Here is an 18,101-nt window from a genome sequence, read left to right as displayed (position 1 = left end):
ATCCTCAAACTTAGGTCAAAAAAGCCATTTAAGCCTTTTCACAGTGAGATCTATGCGATATGGCCGAGAAATGTAATTTTGATGTTAACTCCCAAACCGCTGCGCAGAAGTCAACCAAACTTCACCCAATAGTGTATTGTATCACATTCTAGTAGTTACATTTGAAAATTTCGTTCTAGGACATTTGGTTTGAGCGCAATCCTCAAACTTAGGTCAAAAAAGCCATTTAAGCCTTTTCACAGTGAGATCTATGCGATATGGCCGAGAAATGTAATTTTGATGTTAACTCCCAAACCGCTGCGCAGAAGTCAACCAAACTTCACCCAATAGTGTATTGTATCACAATCTAGTAGTTACATTTGAAAATTTTGTTCTAGGACATTTTGTTTGAACGCAATCATCAAACTTAATTAAAAAAGTCATTTAAGCCTTTTCACAGTGAGATCTATGCGATATGGCCGAGAAATGTAATTTTGATGTTAACTCCCAAACCGCTGCGCAGAAGTCAACCAAACTTCACCCAATAGTGTATTGTATCACAATCTAGTAGTTACATTTGAAAATTTTGTTCTAGGACATTTTGTTTGAGCGCAATCCTCAAACTTAGGTCAAAAAAGCCATTTAAGCCTTTTCACAGTGAGATCTATGCGATATGGCCGAGAAATGTAATTTTGATGTTAACTCCCAAACCGCTGCGCAGAAGTCAACCAAACTTCACCCAATAGTGTATTGTATCACAATCTAGTAGTTACATTTGAAAATTTTGTTCTAGGACATTTTGTTTGAACGCAATCATCAAACTTAATTAAAAAAGTCATTTAAGCCTTTTCACAGTGAGATCTATGCGATATGGCCGAGAAATGTAATTTTGATGTTAACTCCCAAACCGCTGCGCAGAAGTCAACCAAACTTCACCCAATAGTGTATTGTATCACAATCTAGTAGTTACATTTGAAAATTTTGTTCTAGGAAATTTTGTTTGAGCGCAATCATCAAACTTAATTAAAAAAGTCATTTAAGCCTTTTCACAGTGAGATCTATGCGATATGGCCGAGAAATGTAATTTTGATGTTAACTCCCAAACCGCTGCGCAGAAGTCAACCAAACTTCACCCATTAGTGTATTTTATCACAATCTAGTAGTTACATGTGGAAATTTGGTTCTAGGACATTTGATTTGAGCGCAATCCTCAAACTTAGGTCAAAAAAGCCATTTAAGCCTTTTCACAGTGAGATCTATGCGATATGGCCGAGAAATGTAATTTTGATGTTAACTCCCAAACCGCTGCGCAGAAGTCAACCAAACTTCACCCAATAGTGTATTGTATCACAATCTAGTAGTTACATTTAAAAATTTTGTTCTAGGACATTTTGTTTGAACGCAATCATCAAACTTAATTAAAAAAGTCATTTAAGCCTTTTCACAGTGAGATCTATGCGATATGGCCGAGAAATGTAATTTTGATGTTAACTCCCAAACCGCTGCGCAGAAGTCAACCAAACTTCACCCATTAGTGTATTGTATCACAATCTAGTAGTTACATGTGGAAATTTGGTTATAGGACATTTGATTTGAGCGCAATCCTCAAACTTAGGTCAAAAAAGCCATTTAAGCCTTTTCACAGTGAGATCTATGCGATATGGCCGAGAAATGTAATATTGATGTTAACTCCCAAACCGCTGCGCAGAAGTCAACCAAACTTCACCCAATAGTGTATTGTATCACAATCTAGTAGTTACATTTGAAAATTTTGTTCTAGGAAATTTTGTTTGAGCGCAATCATCAAACTTAATTAAAAAAGTCATTTAAGCCTTTTCACAGTGAGATCTATGCGATATGGCCGAGAAATGTAATTTTGATGTTAACTCCCAAACCGCTGCGCAGAAGTCAACCAAACTTCACCCATTAGTGTATTTTATCACAATCTAGTAGTTACATGTGGAAATTTGGTTCTAGGACATTTGATTTGAGCGCAATCCTCAAACTTAGGTCAAAAAAGCCATTTAAGCCTTTTCACAGTGAGATCTATGCGATATGGCCGAGAAATGTAATTTTGATGTTCACTCCCAAACCGCTGCGCAGAAGTCAACCAAACTTCACCCAATAGTGTATTGTATCACAATCTAGTAGTTACATTTGAAAATTTTGTTCTAGGAAATTTTGTTTGAGCGCAATCATCAAACTTAATTAAAAAAGTCATTTAAGCCTTTTCACAGTGAGATCTATGCGATATGGCCGAGAAATGTAATTTTGATGTTAACTCCCAAACCGCTGCGCAGAAGTCAACCAAACTTCACCCATTAGTGTATTTTATCACAATCTAGTAGTTACATGTGGAAATTTGGTTCTAGGACATTTGATTTGAGCGCAATCCTCAAACTTAGGTCAAAAAAGCCATTTAAGCCTTTTCACAGTGAGATCTATGCGATATGGCCGAGAAATGTAATTTTGATGTTAACTCCCAAACCGCTGCGCAGAAGTCAACCAAACTTCACCCAATAGTGTATTATATCACATTCTAGTAGTTACATTTGAAAATTTCGTTCTAGGACATTTGGTTTGAGCGCAATCCTCAAACTTAGGTCAAAAAAGCCATTTAAGCCTTTTCACAGTGAGATCTATGCGATATGGCCGAGAAATGTAATTTTGATGTTAACTCCCAAACCGCTGCGCAGAAGTCAACCAAACTTCACCCAATAGTGTATTGTATCACATTCTAGTAGTTACATTTGAAAATTTCGTTCTAGGAAATTTTGTTTGAGCGCAATCATCAAACTTAATTAAAAAAGTCATTTAAGCCTTTTCACAGTGAGATCTATGCGATATGGCCGAGAAATGTAATTTTGATGTTAACTCCCAAACCGCTGCGCAGAAGTCAACCAAACTTCACCCATTAGTGTATTTTATCACAATCTAGTAGTTACATGTGGAAATTTGGTTCTAGGACATTTGATTTGAGCGCAATCCTCAAACTTAGGTCAAAAAAGCCATTTAAGCCTTTTCACAGTGAGATCTATGCGATATGGCCGAGAAATGTAATTTTGATGTTAACTCCCAAACCGCTGCGCAGAAGTCAACCAAACTTCACCCAATAGTGTATTGTATCACAATCTAGTAGTTACATTTAAAAATTTTGTTCTAGGACATTTTGTTTGAACGCAATCATCAAACTTAATTAAAAAAGTCATTTAAGCCTTTTCACAGTGAGATCTATGCGATATGGCCGAGAAATGTAATTTTGATGTTAACTCCCAAACCGCTGCGCAGAAGTCAACCAAACTTCACCCATTAGTGTATTGTATCACAATCTAGTAGTTACATGTGGAAATTTGGTTATAGGACATTTGATTTGAGCGCAATCCTCAAACTTAGGTCAAAAAAGCCATTTAAGCCTTTTCACAGTGAGATCTATGCGATATGGCCGAGAAATGTAATTTTGATGTTAACTCCCAACCGCTGCGCAGAAGTCAACCAAACTTCACCCAATAGTGTATTGTATCACAATCTAGTAGTTACATTTGAAAATTTTGTTCTAGGAAATTTTGTTTGAGCGCAATCATCAAACTTAATTAAAAAAGTCATTTAAGCCTTTTCACAGTGAGATCTATGCGATATGGCCGAGAAATGTAATTTTGATGTTAACTCCCAAACCGCTGCGCAGAAGTCAACCAAACTTCACCCATTAGTGTATTTTATCACAATCTAGTAGTTACATGTGGAAATTTGGTTCTAGGACATTTGATTTGAGCGCAATCCTCAAACTTAGGTCAAAAAAGCCATTTAAGCCTTTTCACAGTGAGATCTATGCGATATGGCCGAGAAATGTAATTTTGATGTTCACTCCCAAACCGCTGCGCAGAAGTCAACCAAACTTCACCCAATAGTGTATTGTATCACAATCTAGTAGTTACATTTGAAAATTTTGTTCTAGGAAATTTTGTTTGAGCGCAATCATCAAACTTAATTAAAAAAGTCATTTAAGCCTTTTCACAGTGAGATCTATGCGATATGGCCGAGAAATGTAATTTTGATGTTAACTCCCAAACCGCTGCGCAGAAGTCAACCAAACTTCACCCATTAGTGTATTTTATCACAATCTAGTAGTTACAAATGGAAATTTGGTTCTAGGACATTTGATTTGAGCGCAATCCTCAAACTTAGGTCAAAAAAGCCATTTAAGCCTTTTCACAGTGAGATCTATGCGATATGGCCGAGAAATGTAATTTTGATGTTAACTCCCAAACCGCTGCGCAGAAGTCAACCAAACTTCACCCAATAGTGTATTGTATCACATTCTAGTAGTTACATTTGAAAATTTCGTTCTAGGACATTTGGTTTGAGCGCAATCCTCAAACTTAGGTCAAAAAAGCCATTTAAGCCTTTTCACAGTGAGATCTATGCGATATGGCCGAGAAATGTAATTTTGATGTTAACTCCCAAACCGCTGCGCAGAAGTCAACCAAACTTCACCCAATAGTGTATTGTATCACAATCTAGTAGTTACATTTGAAAATTTTGTTCTAGGAAATTTTGTTTGAGCGCAATCATCAAACTTAATTAAAAAAGTCATTTAAGCCTTTTCACAGTGAGATCTATGCGATATGGCCGAGAAATGTAATTTTGATGTTAACTCCCAAACCGCTGCGCAGAAGTTAACCAAACTTCACCCATTAGTGTATTTTATCACAATCTAGTAGTTACATGTGGAAATTTGGTTCTAGGACATTTGATTTGAGCGCAATCCTCAAACTTAGGTCAAAAAAGCCATTTAAGCCTTTTCACAGTGAGATCTATGCGATATGGCCGAGAAATGTAATTTTGATGTTAACTCCCAAACCGCTGCGCAGAAGTCAACCAAACTTCACCCAATAGTGTATTGTATCACATTCTAGTAGTTACATTTGAAAATTTCGTTCTAGGACATTTGGTTTGAGCGCAATCCTCAAACTTAGGTCAAAAAAGCCATTTAAGCCTTTTCACAGTGAGATCTATGCGATATGGCCGAGAAATGTAATTTTGATGTTAACTCCCAAACCGCTGCGCAGAAGTCAACCAAACTTCACCCAATAGTGTATTGTATCACAATCTAGTAGTTACATTTGAAAATTTTGTTCTAGGAAATTTTGTTTGAGCGCAATCATCAAACTTAGGTCAAAAAAGCCATTTAAGCCTTTTCACAGTGAGATCTATGCGATATGGCCGAGAAATGTAATTTTGATGTTAACTCCCAAACCGCTGCGCAGAAGTCAACCAAACTTCACCCAATAGTGTATTGTATCACAATCTAGTAGTTACATTTAAAAATTTTGTTCTAGGACATTTTGTTTGAACGCAATCATCAAACTTAATTAAAAAAGTCATTTAAGCCTTTTCACAGTGAGATCTATGCGATATGGCCGAGAAATGTAATTTTGATGTTAACTCCCAAACCGCTGCGCAGAAGTCAACCAAACTTCACCCATTAGTGTATTGTATCACAATCTAGTAGTTACATGTGGAAATTTGGTTATAGGACATTTGATTTGAGCGCAATCCTCAAACTTAGGTCAAAAAAGCCATTTAAGCCTTTTCACAGTGAGATCTATGCGATATGGCCGAGAAATGTAATTTTGATGTTAACTCCCAAACCGCTGCGCAGAAGTCAACCAAACTTCACCCAATAGTGTATTGTATCACAATCTAGTAGTTACATTTGAAAATTTTGTTCTAGGAAATTTTGTTTGAGCGCAATCATCAAACTTAATTAAAAAAGTCATTTAAGCCTTTTCACAGTGAGATCTATGCGATATGGCCGAGAAATGTAATTTTGATGTTAACTCCCAAACCGCTGCGCAGAAGTCAACCAAACTTCACCCATTAGTGTATTTTATCACAATCTAGTAGTTACATGTGGAAATTTGGTTCTAGGACATTTGATTTGAGCGCAATCCTCAAACTTAGGTCAAAAAAGCCATTTAAGCCTTTTCACAGTGAGATCTATGCGATATGGCCGAGAAATGTAATTTTGATGTTAACTCCCAAACCGCTGCGCAGAAGTCAACCAAACTTCACCCAATAGTGTATTGTATCACATTCTAGTAGTTACATTTGAAAATTTCGTTCTAGGACATTTGGTTTGAGCGCAATCCTCAAACTTAGGTCAAAAAAGCCATTTAAGCCTTTTCACAGTGAGATCTATGCGATATGGCCGAGAAATGTAATTTTGATGTTAACTCCCAAACCGCTGCGCAGAAGTCAACCAAACTTCACCCATTAGTGTATTGTATCACAATCTAGTAGTTACATTTGAAAATTTTGTTCTAGGACATTTTGTTTGAACGCAATCATCAAACTTAATTAAAAAAGTCATTTAAGCCTTTTCACAGTGAGATCTATGCGATATGGCCGAGAAATGTAATTTTGATGTTAACTCCCAAACCGCTGCGCAGAAGTCAACCAAACTTCACCCAATAGTGTATTGTATCACAATCTAGTAGTTACATTTGAAAATTTTGTTCTAGGACATTTTGTTTGAGCGCAATCCTCAAACTTAGGTCAAAAAAGCCATTTAAGCCTTTTCACAGTGAGATCTATGCGATATGGCCGAGAAATGTAATTTTGATGTTAACTCCCAAACCGCTGCGCAGAAGTCAACCAAACTTCACCCAATAGTGTATTGTATCACAATCTAGTAGTTACATTTGAAAATTTTGTTCTAGGACATTTTGTTTGAACGCAATCATCAAACTTAATTAAAAAAGTCATTTAAGCCTTTTCACAGTGAGATCTATGCGATATGGCCGAGAAATGTAATTTTGATGTTAACTCCCAAACCGCTGCGCAGAAGTCAACCAAACTTCACCCAATAGTGTATTGTATCACAATCTAGTAGTTACATTTGAAAATTTTGTTCTAGGAAATTTTGTTTGAGCGCAATCATCAAACTTAATTAAAAAAGTCATTTAAGCCTTTTCACAGTGAGATCTATGCGATATGGCCGAGAAATGTAATTTTGATGTTAACTCCCAAACCGCTGCGCAGAAGTCAACCAAACTTCACCCATTAGTGTATTTTATCACAATCTAGTAGTTACATGTGGAAATTTGGTTCTAGGACATTTGATTTGAGCGCAATCCTCAAACTTAGGTCAAAAAAGCCATTTAAGCCTTTTCACAGTGAGATCTATGCGATATGGCCGAGAAATGTAATTTTGATGTTAACTCCCAAACCGCTGCGCAGAAGTCAACCAAACTTCACCCAATAGTGTATTGTATCACAATCTAGTAGTTACATTTAAAAATTTTGTTCTAGGACATTTTGTTTGAACGCAATCATCAAACTTAATTAAAAAAGTCATTTAAGCCTTTTCACAGTGAGATCTATGCGATATGGCCGAGAAATGTAATTTTGATGTTAACTCCCAAACCGCTGCGCAGAAGTCAACCAAACTTCACCCATTAGTGTATTGTATCACAATCTAGTAGTTACATGTGGAAATTTGGTTATAGGACATTTGATTTGAGCGCAATTCTCAAACTTAGGTCAAAAAAGCCATTTAAGCCTTTTCACAGTGAGATCTATGCGATATGGCCGAGAAATGTAATATTGATGTTAACTCCCAAACCGCTGCGCAGAAGTCAACCAAACTTCACCCAATAGTGTATTGTATCACAATCTAGTAGTTACATTTGAAAATTTTGTTCTAGGAAATTTTGTTTGAGCGCAATCATCAAACTTAATTAAAAAAGTCATTTAAGCCTTTTCACAGTGAGATCTATGCGATATGGCCGAGAAATGTAATTTTGATGTTAACTCCCAAACCGCTGCGCAGAAGTCAACCAAACTTCACCCATTAGTGTATTTTATCACAATCTAGTAGTTACATGTGGAAATTTGGTTCTAGGACATTTGATTTGAGCGCAATCCTCAAACTTAGGTCAAAAAAGCCATTTAAGCCTTTTCACAGTGAGATCTATGCGATATGGCCGAGAAATGTAATTTTGATGTTCACTCCCAAACCGCTGCGCAGAAGTCAACCAAACTTCACCCAATAGTGTATTGTATCACAATCTAGTAGTTACATTTGAAAATTTTGTTCTAGGAAATTTTGTTTGAGCGCAATCATCAAACTTAATTAAAAAAGTCATTTAAGCCTTTTCACAGTGAGATCTATGCGATATGGCCGAGAAATGTAATTTTGATGTTAACTCCCAAACCGCTGCGCAGAAGTCAACCAAACTTCACCCATTAGTGTATTTTATCACAATCTAGTAGTTACATGTGGAAATTTGGTTCTAGGACATTTGATTTGAGCGCAATCCTCAAACTTAGGTCAAAAAAGCCATTTAAGCCTTTTCACAGTGAGATCTATGCGATATGGCCGAGAAATGTAATTTTGATGTTAACTCCCAAACCGCTGCGCAGAAGTCAACCAAACTTCACCCAATAGTGTATTGTATCACATTCTAGTAGTTACATTTGAAAATTTCGTTCTAGGACATTTGGTTTGAGCGCAATCCTCAAACTTAGGTCAAAAAAGCCATTTAAGCCTTTTCACAGTGAGATCTATGCGATATGGCCGAGAAATGTAATTTTGATGTTAACTCCCAAACCGCTGCGCAGAAGTCAACCAAACTTCACCCAATAGTGTATTGTATCACAATCTAGTAGTTACATTTGAAAATTTTGTTCTAGGAAATTTTGTTTGAGCGCAATCATCAAACTTAGGTCAAAAAAGCCATTTAAGCCTTTTCACAGTGAGATCTATGCGATATGGCCGAGAAATGTAATTTTGATGTTAACTCCCAAACCGCTGCGCAGAAGTCAACCAAACTTCACCCAATAGTGTATTGTATCACAATCTAGTAGTTACATTTAAAAATTTTGTTCTAGGACATTTTGTTTGAACGCAATCATCAAACTTAATTAAAAAAGTCATTTAAGCCTTTTCACAGTGAGATCTATGCGATATGGCCGAGAAATGTAATTTTGATGTTAACTCCCAAACCGCTGCGCAGAAGTCAACCAAACTTCACCCATTAGTGTATTGTATCACAATCTAGTAGTTACATGTGGAAATTTGGTTATAGGACATTTGATTTGAGCGCAATCCTCAAACTTAGGTCAAAAAAGCCATTTAAGCCTTTTCACAGTGAGATCTATGCGATATGGCCGAGAAATGTAATTTTGATGTTAACTCCCAAACCGCTGCGCAGAAGTCAACCAAACTTCACCCAATAGTGTATTGTATCACAATCTAGTAGTTACATTTGAAAATTTTGTTCTAGGAAATTTTGTTTGAGCGCAATCATCAAACTTAATTAAAAAAGTCATTTAAGCCTTTTCACAGTGAGATCTATGCGATATGGCCGAGAAATGTAATTTTGATGTTAACTCCCAAACCGCTGCGCAGAAGTCAACCAAACTTCACCCATTAGTGTATTTTATCACAATCTAGTAGTTACATGTGGAAATTTGGTTCTAGGACATTTGATTTGAGCGCAATCCTCAAACTTAGGTCAAAAAAGCCATTTAAGCCTTTTCACAGTGAGATCTATGCGATATGGCCGAGAAATGTAATTTTGATGTTAACTCCCAAACCGCTGCGCAGAAGTCAACCAAACTTCACCCAATAGTGTATTGTATCACATTCTAGTAGTTACATTTGAAAATTTCGTTCTAGGACATTTGGTTTGAGCGCAATCCTCAAACTTAGGTCAAAAAAGCCATTTAAGCCTTTTCACAGTGAGATCTATGCGATATGGCCGAGAAATGTAATTTTGATGTTAACTCCCAAACCGCTGCGCAGAAGTCAACCAAACTTCACCCAATAGTGTATTGTATCACAATCTAGTAGTTACATTTGAAAATTTTGTTCTAGGACATTTTGTTTGAACGCAATCATCAAACTTAATTAAAAAAGTCATTTAAGCCTTTTCACAGTGAGATCTATGCGATATGGCCGAGAAATGTAATTTTGATGTTAACTCCCAAACCGCTGCGCAGAAGTCAACCAAACTTCACCCAATAGTGTATTGTATCACAATCTAGTAGTTACATTTGAAAATTTTGTTCTAGGACATTTTGTTTGAGCGCAATCCTCAAACTTAGGTCAAAAAAGCCATTTAAGCCTTTTCACAGTGAGATCTATGCGATATGGCCGAGAAATGTAATTTTGATGTTAACTCCCAAACCGCTGCGCAGAAGTCAACCAAACTTCACCCAATAGTGTATTGTATCACAATCTAGTAGTTACATTTGAAAATTTTGTTCTAGGACATTTTGTTTGAACGCAATCATCAAACTTAATTAAAAAAGTCATTTAAGCCTTTTCACAGTGAGATCTATGCGATATGGCCGAGAAATGTAATTTTGATGTTAACTCCCAAACCGCTGCGCAGAAGTCAACCAAACTTCACCCAATAGTGTATTGTATCACAATCTAGTAGTTACATTTGAAAATTTTGTTCTAGGACATTTTGTTTGAACGCAATCATCAAACTTAATTAAAAAAGTCATTTAAGCCTTTTCACAGTGAGATCTATGCGATATGGCCGAGAAATGTAATTTTGATGTTAACTCCCAAACCGCTGCGCAGAAGTCAACCAAACTTCACCCAATAGTGTATTGTATCACAATCTAGTAGTTACATTTGAAAATTTTGTTCTAGGACATTTTGTTTGAGCGCAATCCTCAAACTTAGGTCAAAAAAGCCATTTAAGCCTTTTCACAGTGAGATCTATGCGATATGGCCGAGAAATGTAATTTTGATGTTAACTCCCAAACCGCTGCGCAGAAGTCAACCAAACTTCACCCAATAGTGTATTGTATCACAATCTAGTAGTTACATTTGAAAATTTTGTTCTAGGACATTTTGTTTGAACGCAATCATCAAACTTAATTAAAAAAGTCATTTAAGCCTTTTCACAGTGAGATCTATGCGATATGGCCGAGAAATGTAATTTTGATGTTAACTCCCAAACCGCTGCGCAGAAGTCAACCAAACTTCACCCAATAGTGTATTGTATCACAATCTAGTAGTTACATTTGAAAATTTTGTTCTAGGAAATTTTGTTTGAGCGCAATCATCAAACTTAATTAAAAAAGTCATTTAAGCCTTTTCACAGTGAGATCTATGCGATATGGCCGAGAAATGTAATTTTGATGTTAACTCCCAAACCGCTGCGCAGAAGTCAACCAAACTTCACCCATTAGTGTATTTTATCACAATCTAGTAGTTACATGTGGAAATTTGGTTCTAGGACATTTGATTTGAGCGCAATCCTCAAACTTAGGTCAAAAAAGCCATTTAAGCCTTTTCACAGTGAGATCTATGCGATATGGCCGAGAAATGTAATTTTGATGTTAACTCCCAAACCGCTGCGCAGAAGTCAACCAAACTTCACCCAATAGTGTATTGTATCACATTCTAGTAGTTACATTTGAAAATTTCGTTCTAGGACATTTGGTTTGAGCGCAATCCTCAAACTTAGGTCAAAAAAGCCATTTAAGCCTTTTCACAGTGAGATCTATGCGATATGGCCGAGAAATGTAATTTTGATGTTAACTCCCAAACCGCTGCGCAGAAGTCAACCAAACTTCACCCAATAGTGTATTGTATCACAATCTAGTAGTTACATTTGAAAATTTTGTTCTAGGACATTTTGTTTGAACGCAATCATCAAACTTAATTAAAAAAGTCATTTAAGCCTTTTCACAGTGAGATCTATGCGATATGGCCGAGAAATGTAATTTTGATGTTAACTCCCAAACCGCTGCGCAGAAGTCAACCAAACTTCACCCAATAGTGTATTGTATCACAATCTAGTAGTTACATTTGAAAATTTTGTTCTAGGACATTTTGTTTGAGCGCAATCCTCAAACTTAGGTCAAAAAAGCCATTTAAGCCTTTTCACAGTGAGATCTATGCGATATGGCCGAGAAATGTAATTTTGATGTTAACTCCCAAACCGCTGCGCAGAAGTCAACCAAACTTCACCCAATAGTGTATTGTATCACAATCTAGTAGTTACATTTGAAAATTTTGTTCTAGGACATTTTGTTTGAACGCAATCATCAAACTTAATTAAAAAAGTCATTTAAGCCTTTTCACAGTGAGATCTATGCGATATGGCCGAGAAATGTAATTTTGATGTTAACTCCCAAACCGCTGCGCAGAAGTCAACCAAACTTCACCCAATAGTGTATTGTATCACAATCTAGTAGTTACATTTGAAAATTTTGTTCTAGGACATTTTGTTTGAACGCAATCATCAAACTTAATTAAAAAAGTCATTTAAGCCTTTTCACAGTGAGATCTATGCGATATGGCCGAGAAATGTAATTTTGATGTTAACTCCCAAACCGCTGCGCAGAAGTCAACCAAACTTCACCCAATAGTGTATTGTATCACAATCTAGTAGTTACATTTGAAAATTTTGTTCTAGGACATTTTGTTTGAGCGCAATCCTCAAACTTAGGTCAAAAAAGCCATTTAAGCCTTTTCACAGTGAGATCTATGCGATATGGCCGAGAAATGTAATTTTGATGTTAACTCCCAAACCGCTGCGCAGAAGTCAACCAAACTTCACCCAATAGTGTATTGTATCACAATCTAGTAGTTACATTTGAAAATTTTGTTCTAGGACATTTTGTTTGAACGCAATCATCAAACTTAATTAAAAAAGTCATTTAAGCCTTTTCACAGTGAGATCTATGCGATATGGCCGAGAAATGTAATTTTGATGTTAACTCCCAAACCGCTGCGCAGAAGTCAACCAAACTTCACCCAATAGTGTATTGTATCACAATCTAGTAGTTACATTTGAAAATTTTGTTCTAGGAAATTTTGTTTGAGCGCAATCATCAAACTTAATTAAAAAAGTCATTTAAGCCTTTTCACAGTGAGATCTATGCGATATGGCCGAGAAATGTAATTTTGATGTTAACTCCCAAACCGCTGCGCAGAAGTCAACCAAACTTCACCCATTAGTGTATTTTATCACAATCTAGTAGTTACATGTGGAAATTTGGTTCTAGGACATTTGATTTGAGCGCAATCCTCAAACTTAGGTCAAAAAAGCCATTTAAGCCTTTTCACAGTGAGATCTATGCGATATGGCCGAGAAATGTAATTTTGATGTTAACTCCCAAACCGCTGCGCAGAAGTCAACCAAACTTCACCCAATAGTGTATTGTATCACAATCTAGTAGTTACATTTAAAAATTTTGTTCTAGGACATTTTGTTTGAACGCAATCATCAAACTTAATTAAAAAAGTCATTTAAGCCTTTTCACAGTGAGATCTATGCGATATGGCCGAGAAATGTAATTTTGATGTTAACTCCCAAACCGCTGCGCAGAAGTCAACCAAACTTCACCCATTAGTGTATTGTATCACAATCTAGTAGTTACATGTGGAAATTTGGTTATAGGACATTTGATTTGAGCGCAATTCTCAAACTTAGGTCAAAAAAGCCATTTAAGCCTTTTCACAGTGAGATCTATGCGATATGGCCGAGAAATGTAATATTGATGTTAACTCCCAAACCGCTGCGCAGAAGTCAACCAAACTTCACCCAATAGTGTATTGTATCACAATCTAGTAGTTACATTTGAAAATTTTGTTCTAGGAAATTTTGTTTGAGCGCAATCATCAAACTTAATTAAAAAAGTCATTTAAGCCTTTTCACAGTGAGATCTATGCGATATGGCCGAGAAATGTAATTTTGATGTTAACTCCCAAACCGCTGCGCAGAAGTCAACCAAACTTCACCCATTAGTGTATTTTATCACAATCTAGTAGTTACATGTGGAAATTTGGTTCTAGGACATTTGATTTGAGCGCAATCCTCAAACTTAGGTCAAAAAAGCCATTTAAGCCTTTTCACAGTGAGATCTATGCGATATGGCCGAGAAATGTAATTTTGATGTTCACTCCCAAACCGCTGCGCAGAAGTCAACCAAACTTCACCCAATAGTGTATTGTATCACAATCTAGTAGTTACATTTGAAAATTTTGTTCTAGGAAATTTTGTTTGAGCGCAATCATCAAACTTAATTAAAAAAGTCATTTAAGCCTTTTCACAGTGAGATCTATGCGATATGGCCGAGAAATGTAATTTTGATGTTAACTCCCAAACCGCTGCGCAGAAGTCAACCAAACTTCACCCATTAGTGTATTTTATCACAATCTAGTAGTTACATGTGGAAATTTGGTTCTAGGACATTTGATTTGAGCGCAATCCTCAAACTTAGGTCAAAAAAGCCATTTAAGCCTTTTCACAGTGAGATCTATGCGATATGGCCGAGAAATGTAATTTTGATGTTAACTCCCAAACCGCTGCGCAGAAGTCAACCAAACTTCACCCAATAGTGTATTGTATCACATTCTAGTAGTTACATTTGAAAATTTCGTTCTAGGACATTTGGTTTGAGCGCAATCCTCAAACTTAGGTCAAAAAAGCCATTTAAGCCTTTTCACAGTGAGATCTATGCGATATGGCCGAGAAATGTAATTTTGATGTTAACTCCCAAACCGCTGCGCAGAAGTCAACCAAACTTCACCCAATAGTGTATTGTATCACAATCTAGTAGTTACATTTGAAAATTTTGTTCTAGGAAATTTTGTTTGAGCGCAATCATCAAACTTAGGTCAAAAAAGCCATTTAAGCCTTTTCACAGTGAGATCTATGCGATATGGCCGAGAAATGTAATTTTGATGTTAACTCCCAAACCGCTGCGCAGAAGTCAACCAAACTTCACCCAATAGTGTATTGTATCACAATCTAGTAGTTACATTTAAAAATTTTGTTCTAGGACATTTTGTTTGAACGCAATCATCAAACTTAATTAAAAAAGTCATTTAAGCCTTTTCACAGTGAGATCTATGCGATATGGCCGAGAAATGTAATTTTGATGTTAACTCCCAAACCGCTGCGCAGAAGTCAACCAAACTTCACCCATTAGTGTATTGTATCACAATCTAGTAGTTACATGTGGAAATTTGGTTATAGGACATTTGATTTGAGCGCAATCCTCAAACTTAGGTCAAAAAAGCCATTTAAGCCTTTTCACAGTGAGATCTATGCGATATGGCCGAGAAATGTAATTTTGATGTTAACTCCCAAACCGCTGCGCAGAAGTCAACCAAACTTCACCCAATAGTGTATTGTATCACAATCTAGTAGTTACATTTGAAAATTTTGTTCTAGGAAATTTTGTTTGAGCGCAATCATCAAACTTAATTAAAAAAGTCATTTAAGCCTTTTCACAGTGAGATCTATGCGATATGGCCGAGAAATGTAATTTTGATGTTAACTCCCAAACCGCTGCGCAGAAGTCAACCAAACTTCACCCATTAGTGTATTTTATCACAATCTAGTAGTTACATGTGGAAATTTGGTTCTAGGACATTTGATTTGAGCGCAATCCTCAAACTTAGGTCAAAAAAGCCATTTAAGCCTTTTCACAGTGAGATCTATGCGATATGGCCGAGAAATGTAATTTTGATGTTAACTCCCAAACCGCTGCGCAGAAGTCAACCAAACTTCACCCAATAGTGTATTGTATCACATTCTAGTAGTTACATTTGAAAATTTCGTTCTAGGACATTTGGTTTGAGCGCAATCCTCAAACTTAGGTCAAAAAAGCCATTTAAGCCTTTTCACAGTGAGATCTATGCGATATGGCCGAGAAATGTAATTTTGATGTTAACTCCCAAACCGCTGCGCAGAAGTCAACCAAACTTCACCCAATAGTGTATTGTATCACAATCTAGTAGTTACATTTGAAAATTTTGTTCTAGGACATTTTGTTTGAACGCAATCATCAAACTTAATTAAAAAAGTCATTTAAGCCTTTTCACAGTGAGATCTATGCGATATGGCCGAGAAATGTAATTTTGATGTTAACTCCCAAACCGCTGCGCAGAAGTCAACCAAACTTCACCCAATAGTGTATTGTATCACAATCTAGTAGTTACATTTGAAAATTTTGTTCTAGGACATTTTGTTTGAGCGCAATCCTCAAACTTAGGTCAAAAAAGCCATTTAAGCCTTTTCACAGTGAGATCTATGCGATATGGCCGAGAAATGTAATTTTGATGTTAACTCCCAAACCGCTGCGCAGAAGTCAACCAAACTTCACCCAATAGTGTATTGTATCACAATCTAGTAGTTACATTTGAAAATTTTGTTCTAGGACATTTTGTTTGAACGCAATCATCAAACTTAATTAAAAAAGTCATTTAAGCCTTTTCACAGTGAGATCTATGCGATATGGCCGAGAAATGTAATTTTGATGTTAACTCCCAAACCGCTGCGCAGAAGTCAACCAAACTTCACCCAATAGTGTATTGTATCACAATCTAGTAGTTACATTTGAAAATTTTGTTCTAGGACATTTTGTTTGAACGCAATCATCAAACTTAATTAAAAAAGTCATTTAAGCCTTTTCACAGTGAGATCTATGCGATATGGCCGAGAAATGTAATTTTGATGTTAACTCCCAAACCGCTGCGCAGAAGTCAACCAAACTTCACCCAATAGTGTATTGTATCACAATCTAGTAGTTACATTTGAAAATTTTGTTCTAGGACATTTTGTTTGAGCACAATCCTCAAACTTAGGTCAAAAAAGCCATTTAAGCCTTTTCACAGTGAGATCTATGCGATATGGCCGAGAAATGTAATTTTGATGTTAACTCCCAAACCGCTGCGCAGAAGTCAACCAAACTTCACCCAATAGTGTATTGTATCACAATCTAGTAGTTACATTTGAAAATTTTGTTCTAGGACATTTTGTTTGAACGCAATCATCAAACTTAATTAAAAAAGTCATTTAAGCCTTTTCACAGTGAGATCTATGCGATATGGCCGAGAAATGTAATTTTGATGTTAACTCCCAAACCGCTGCGCAGAAGTCAACCAAACTTCACCCAATAGTGTATTGTATCACAATCTAGTAGTTACATTTGAAAATTTTGTTCTAGGAAATTTTGTTTGAGCGCAATCATCAAACTTAATTAAAAAAGTCATTTAAGCCTTTTCACAGTGAGATCTATGCGATATGGCCGAGAAATGTAATTTTGATGTTAACTCCCAAACCGCTGCGCAGAAGTCAACCAAACTTCACCCATTAGTGTATTTTATCACAATCTAGTAGTTACATGTGGAAATTTGGTTCTAGGACATTTGATTTGAGCGCAATCCTCAAACTTAGGTCAAAAAAGCCATTTAAGCCTTTTCACAGTGAGATCTATGCGATATGGCCGAGAAATGTAATTTTGATGTTAACTCCCAAACCGCTGCGCAGAAGTCAACCAAACTTCACCCAATAGTGTATTGTATCACAATCTAGTAGTTACATTTAAAAATTTTGTTCTAGGACATTTTGTTTGAACGCAATCATCAAACTTAATTAAAAAAGTCATTTAAGCCTTTTCACAGTGAGATCTATGCGATATGGCCGAGAAATGTAATTTTGATGTTAACTCCCAAACCGCTGCGCAGAAGTCAACCAAACTTCACCCATTAGTGTATTGTATCACAATCTAGTAGTTACATGTGGAAATTTGGTTATAGGACATTTGATTTGAGCGCAATTCTCAAACTTAGGTCAAAAAAGCCATTTAAGCCTTTTCACAGTGAGATCTATGCGATATGGCCGAGAAATGTAATATTGATGTTAACTCCCAAACCGCTGCGCAGAAGTCAACCAAACTTCACCCAATAGTGTATTGTATCACAATCTAGTAGTTACATTTGAAAATTTTGTTCTAGGACATTTTGTTTGAACGCAATCATCAAACTTAATTAAAAAAGTCATTTAAGCCTTTTCACAGTGAGATCTATGCGATATGGCCGAGAAATGTAATTTTGATGTTAACTCCCAAACCGCTGCGCAGAAGTCAACCAAACTTCACCCAATAGTGTATTGTATCACAATCTAGTAGTTACATTTGAAAATTTTGTTCTAGGACATTTTGTTTGAACGCAATCATCAAACTTAATTAAAAAAGTCATTTAAGCCTTTTCACAGTGAGATCTATGCGATATGGCCGAGAAATGTAATTTTGATGTTAACTCCCAAACCGCTGCGCAGAAGTCAACCAAACTTCACCCA

The sequence above is a fragment of the Corythoichthys intestinalis genome, chromosome 12 (genome assembly GCF_030265065.1).
Source record: "Corythoichthys intestinalis isolate RoL2023-P3 chromosome 12, ASM3026506v1, whole genome shotgun sequence".
Taxonomy (NCBI): Eukaryota; Metazoa; Chordata; class Actinopteri; order Syngnathiformes; family Syngnathidae; genus Corythoichthys; species Corythoichthys intestinalis.
This window is presented reverse-complemented; position numbering follows the sequence as displayed.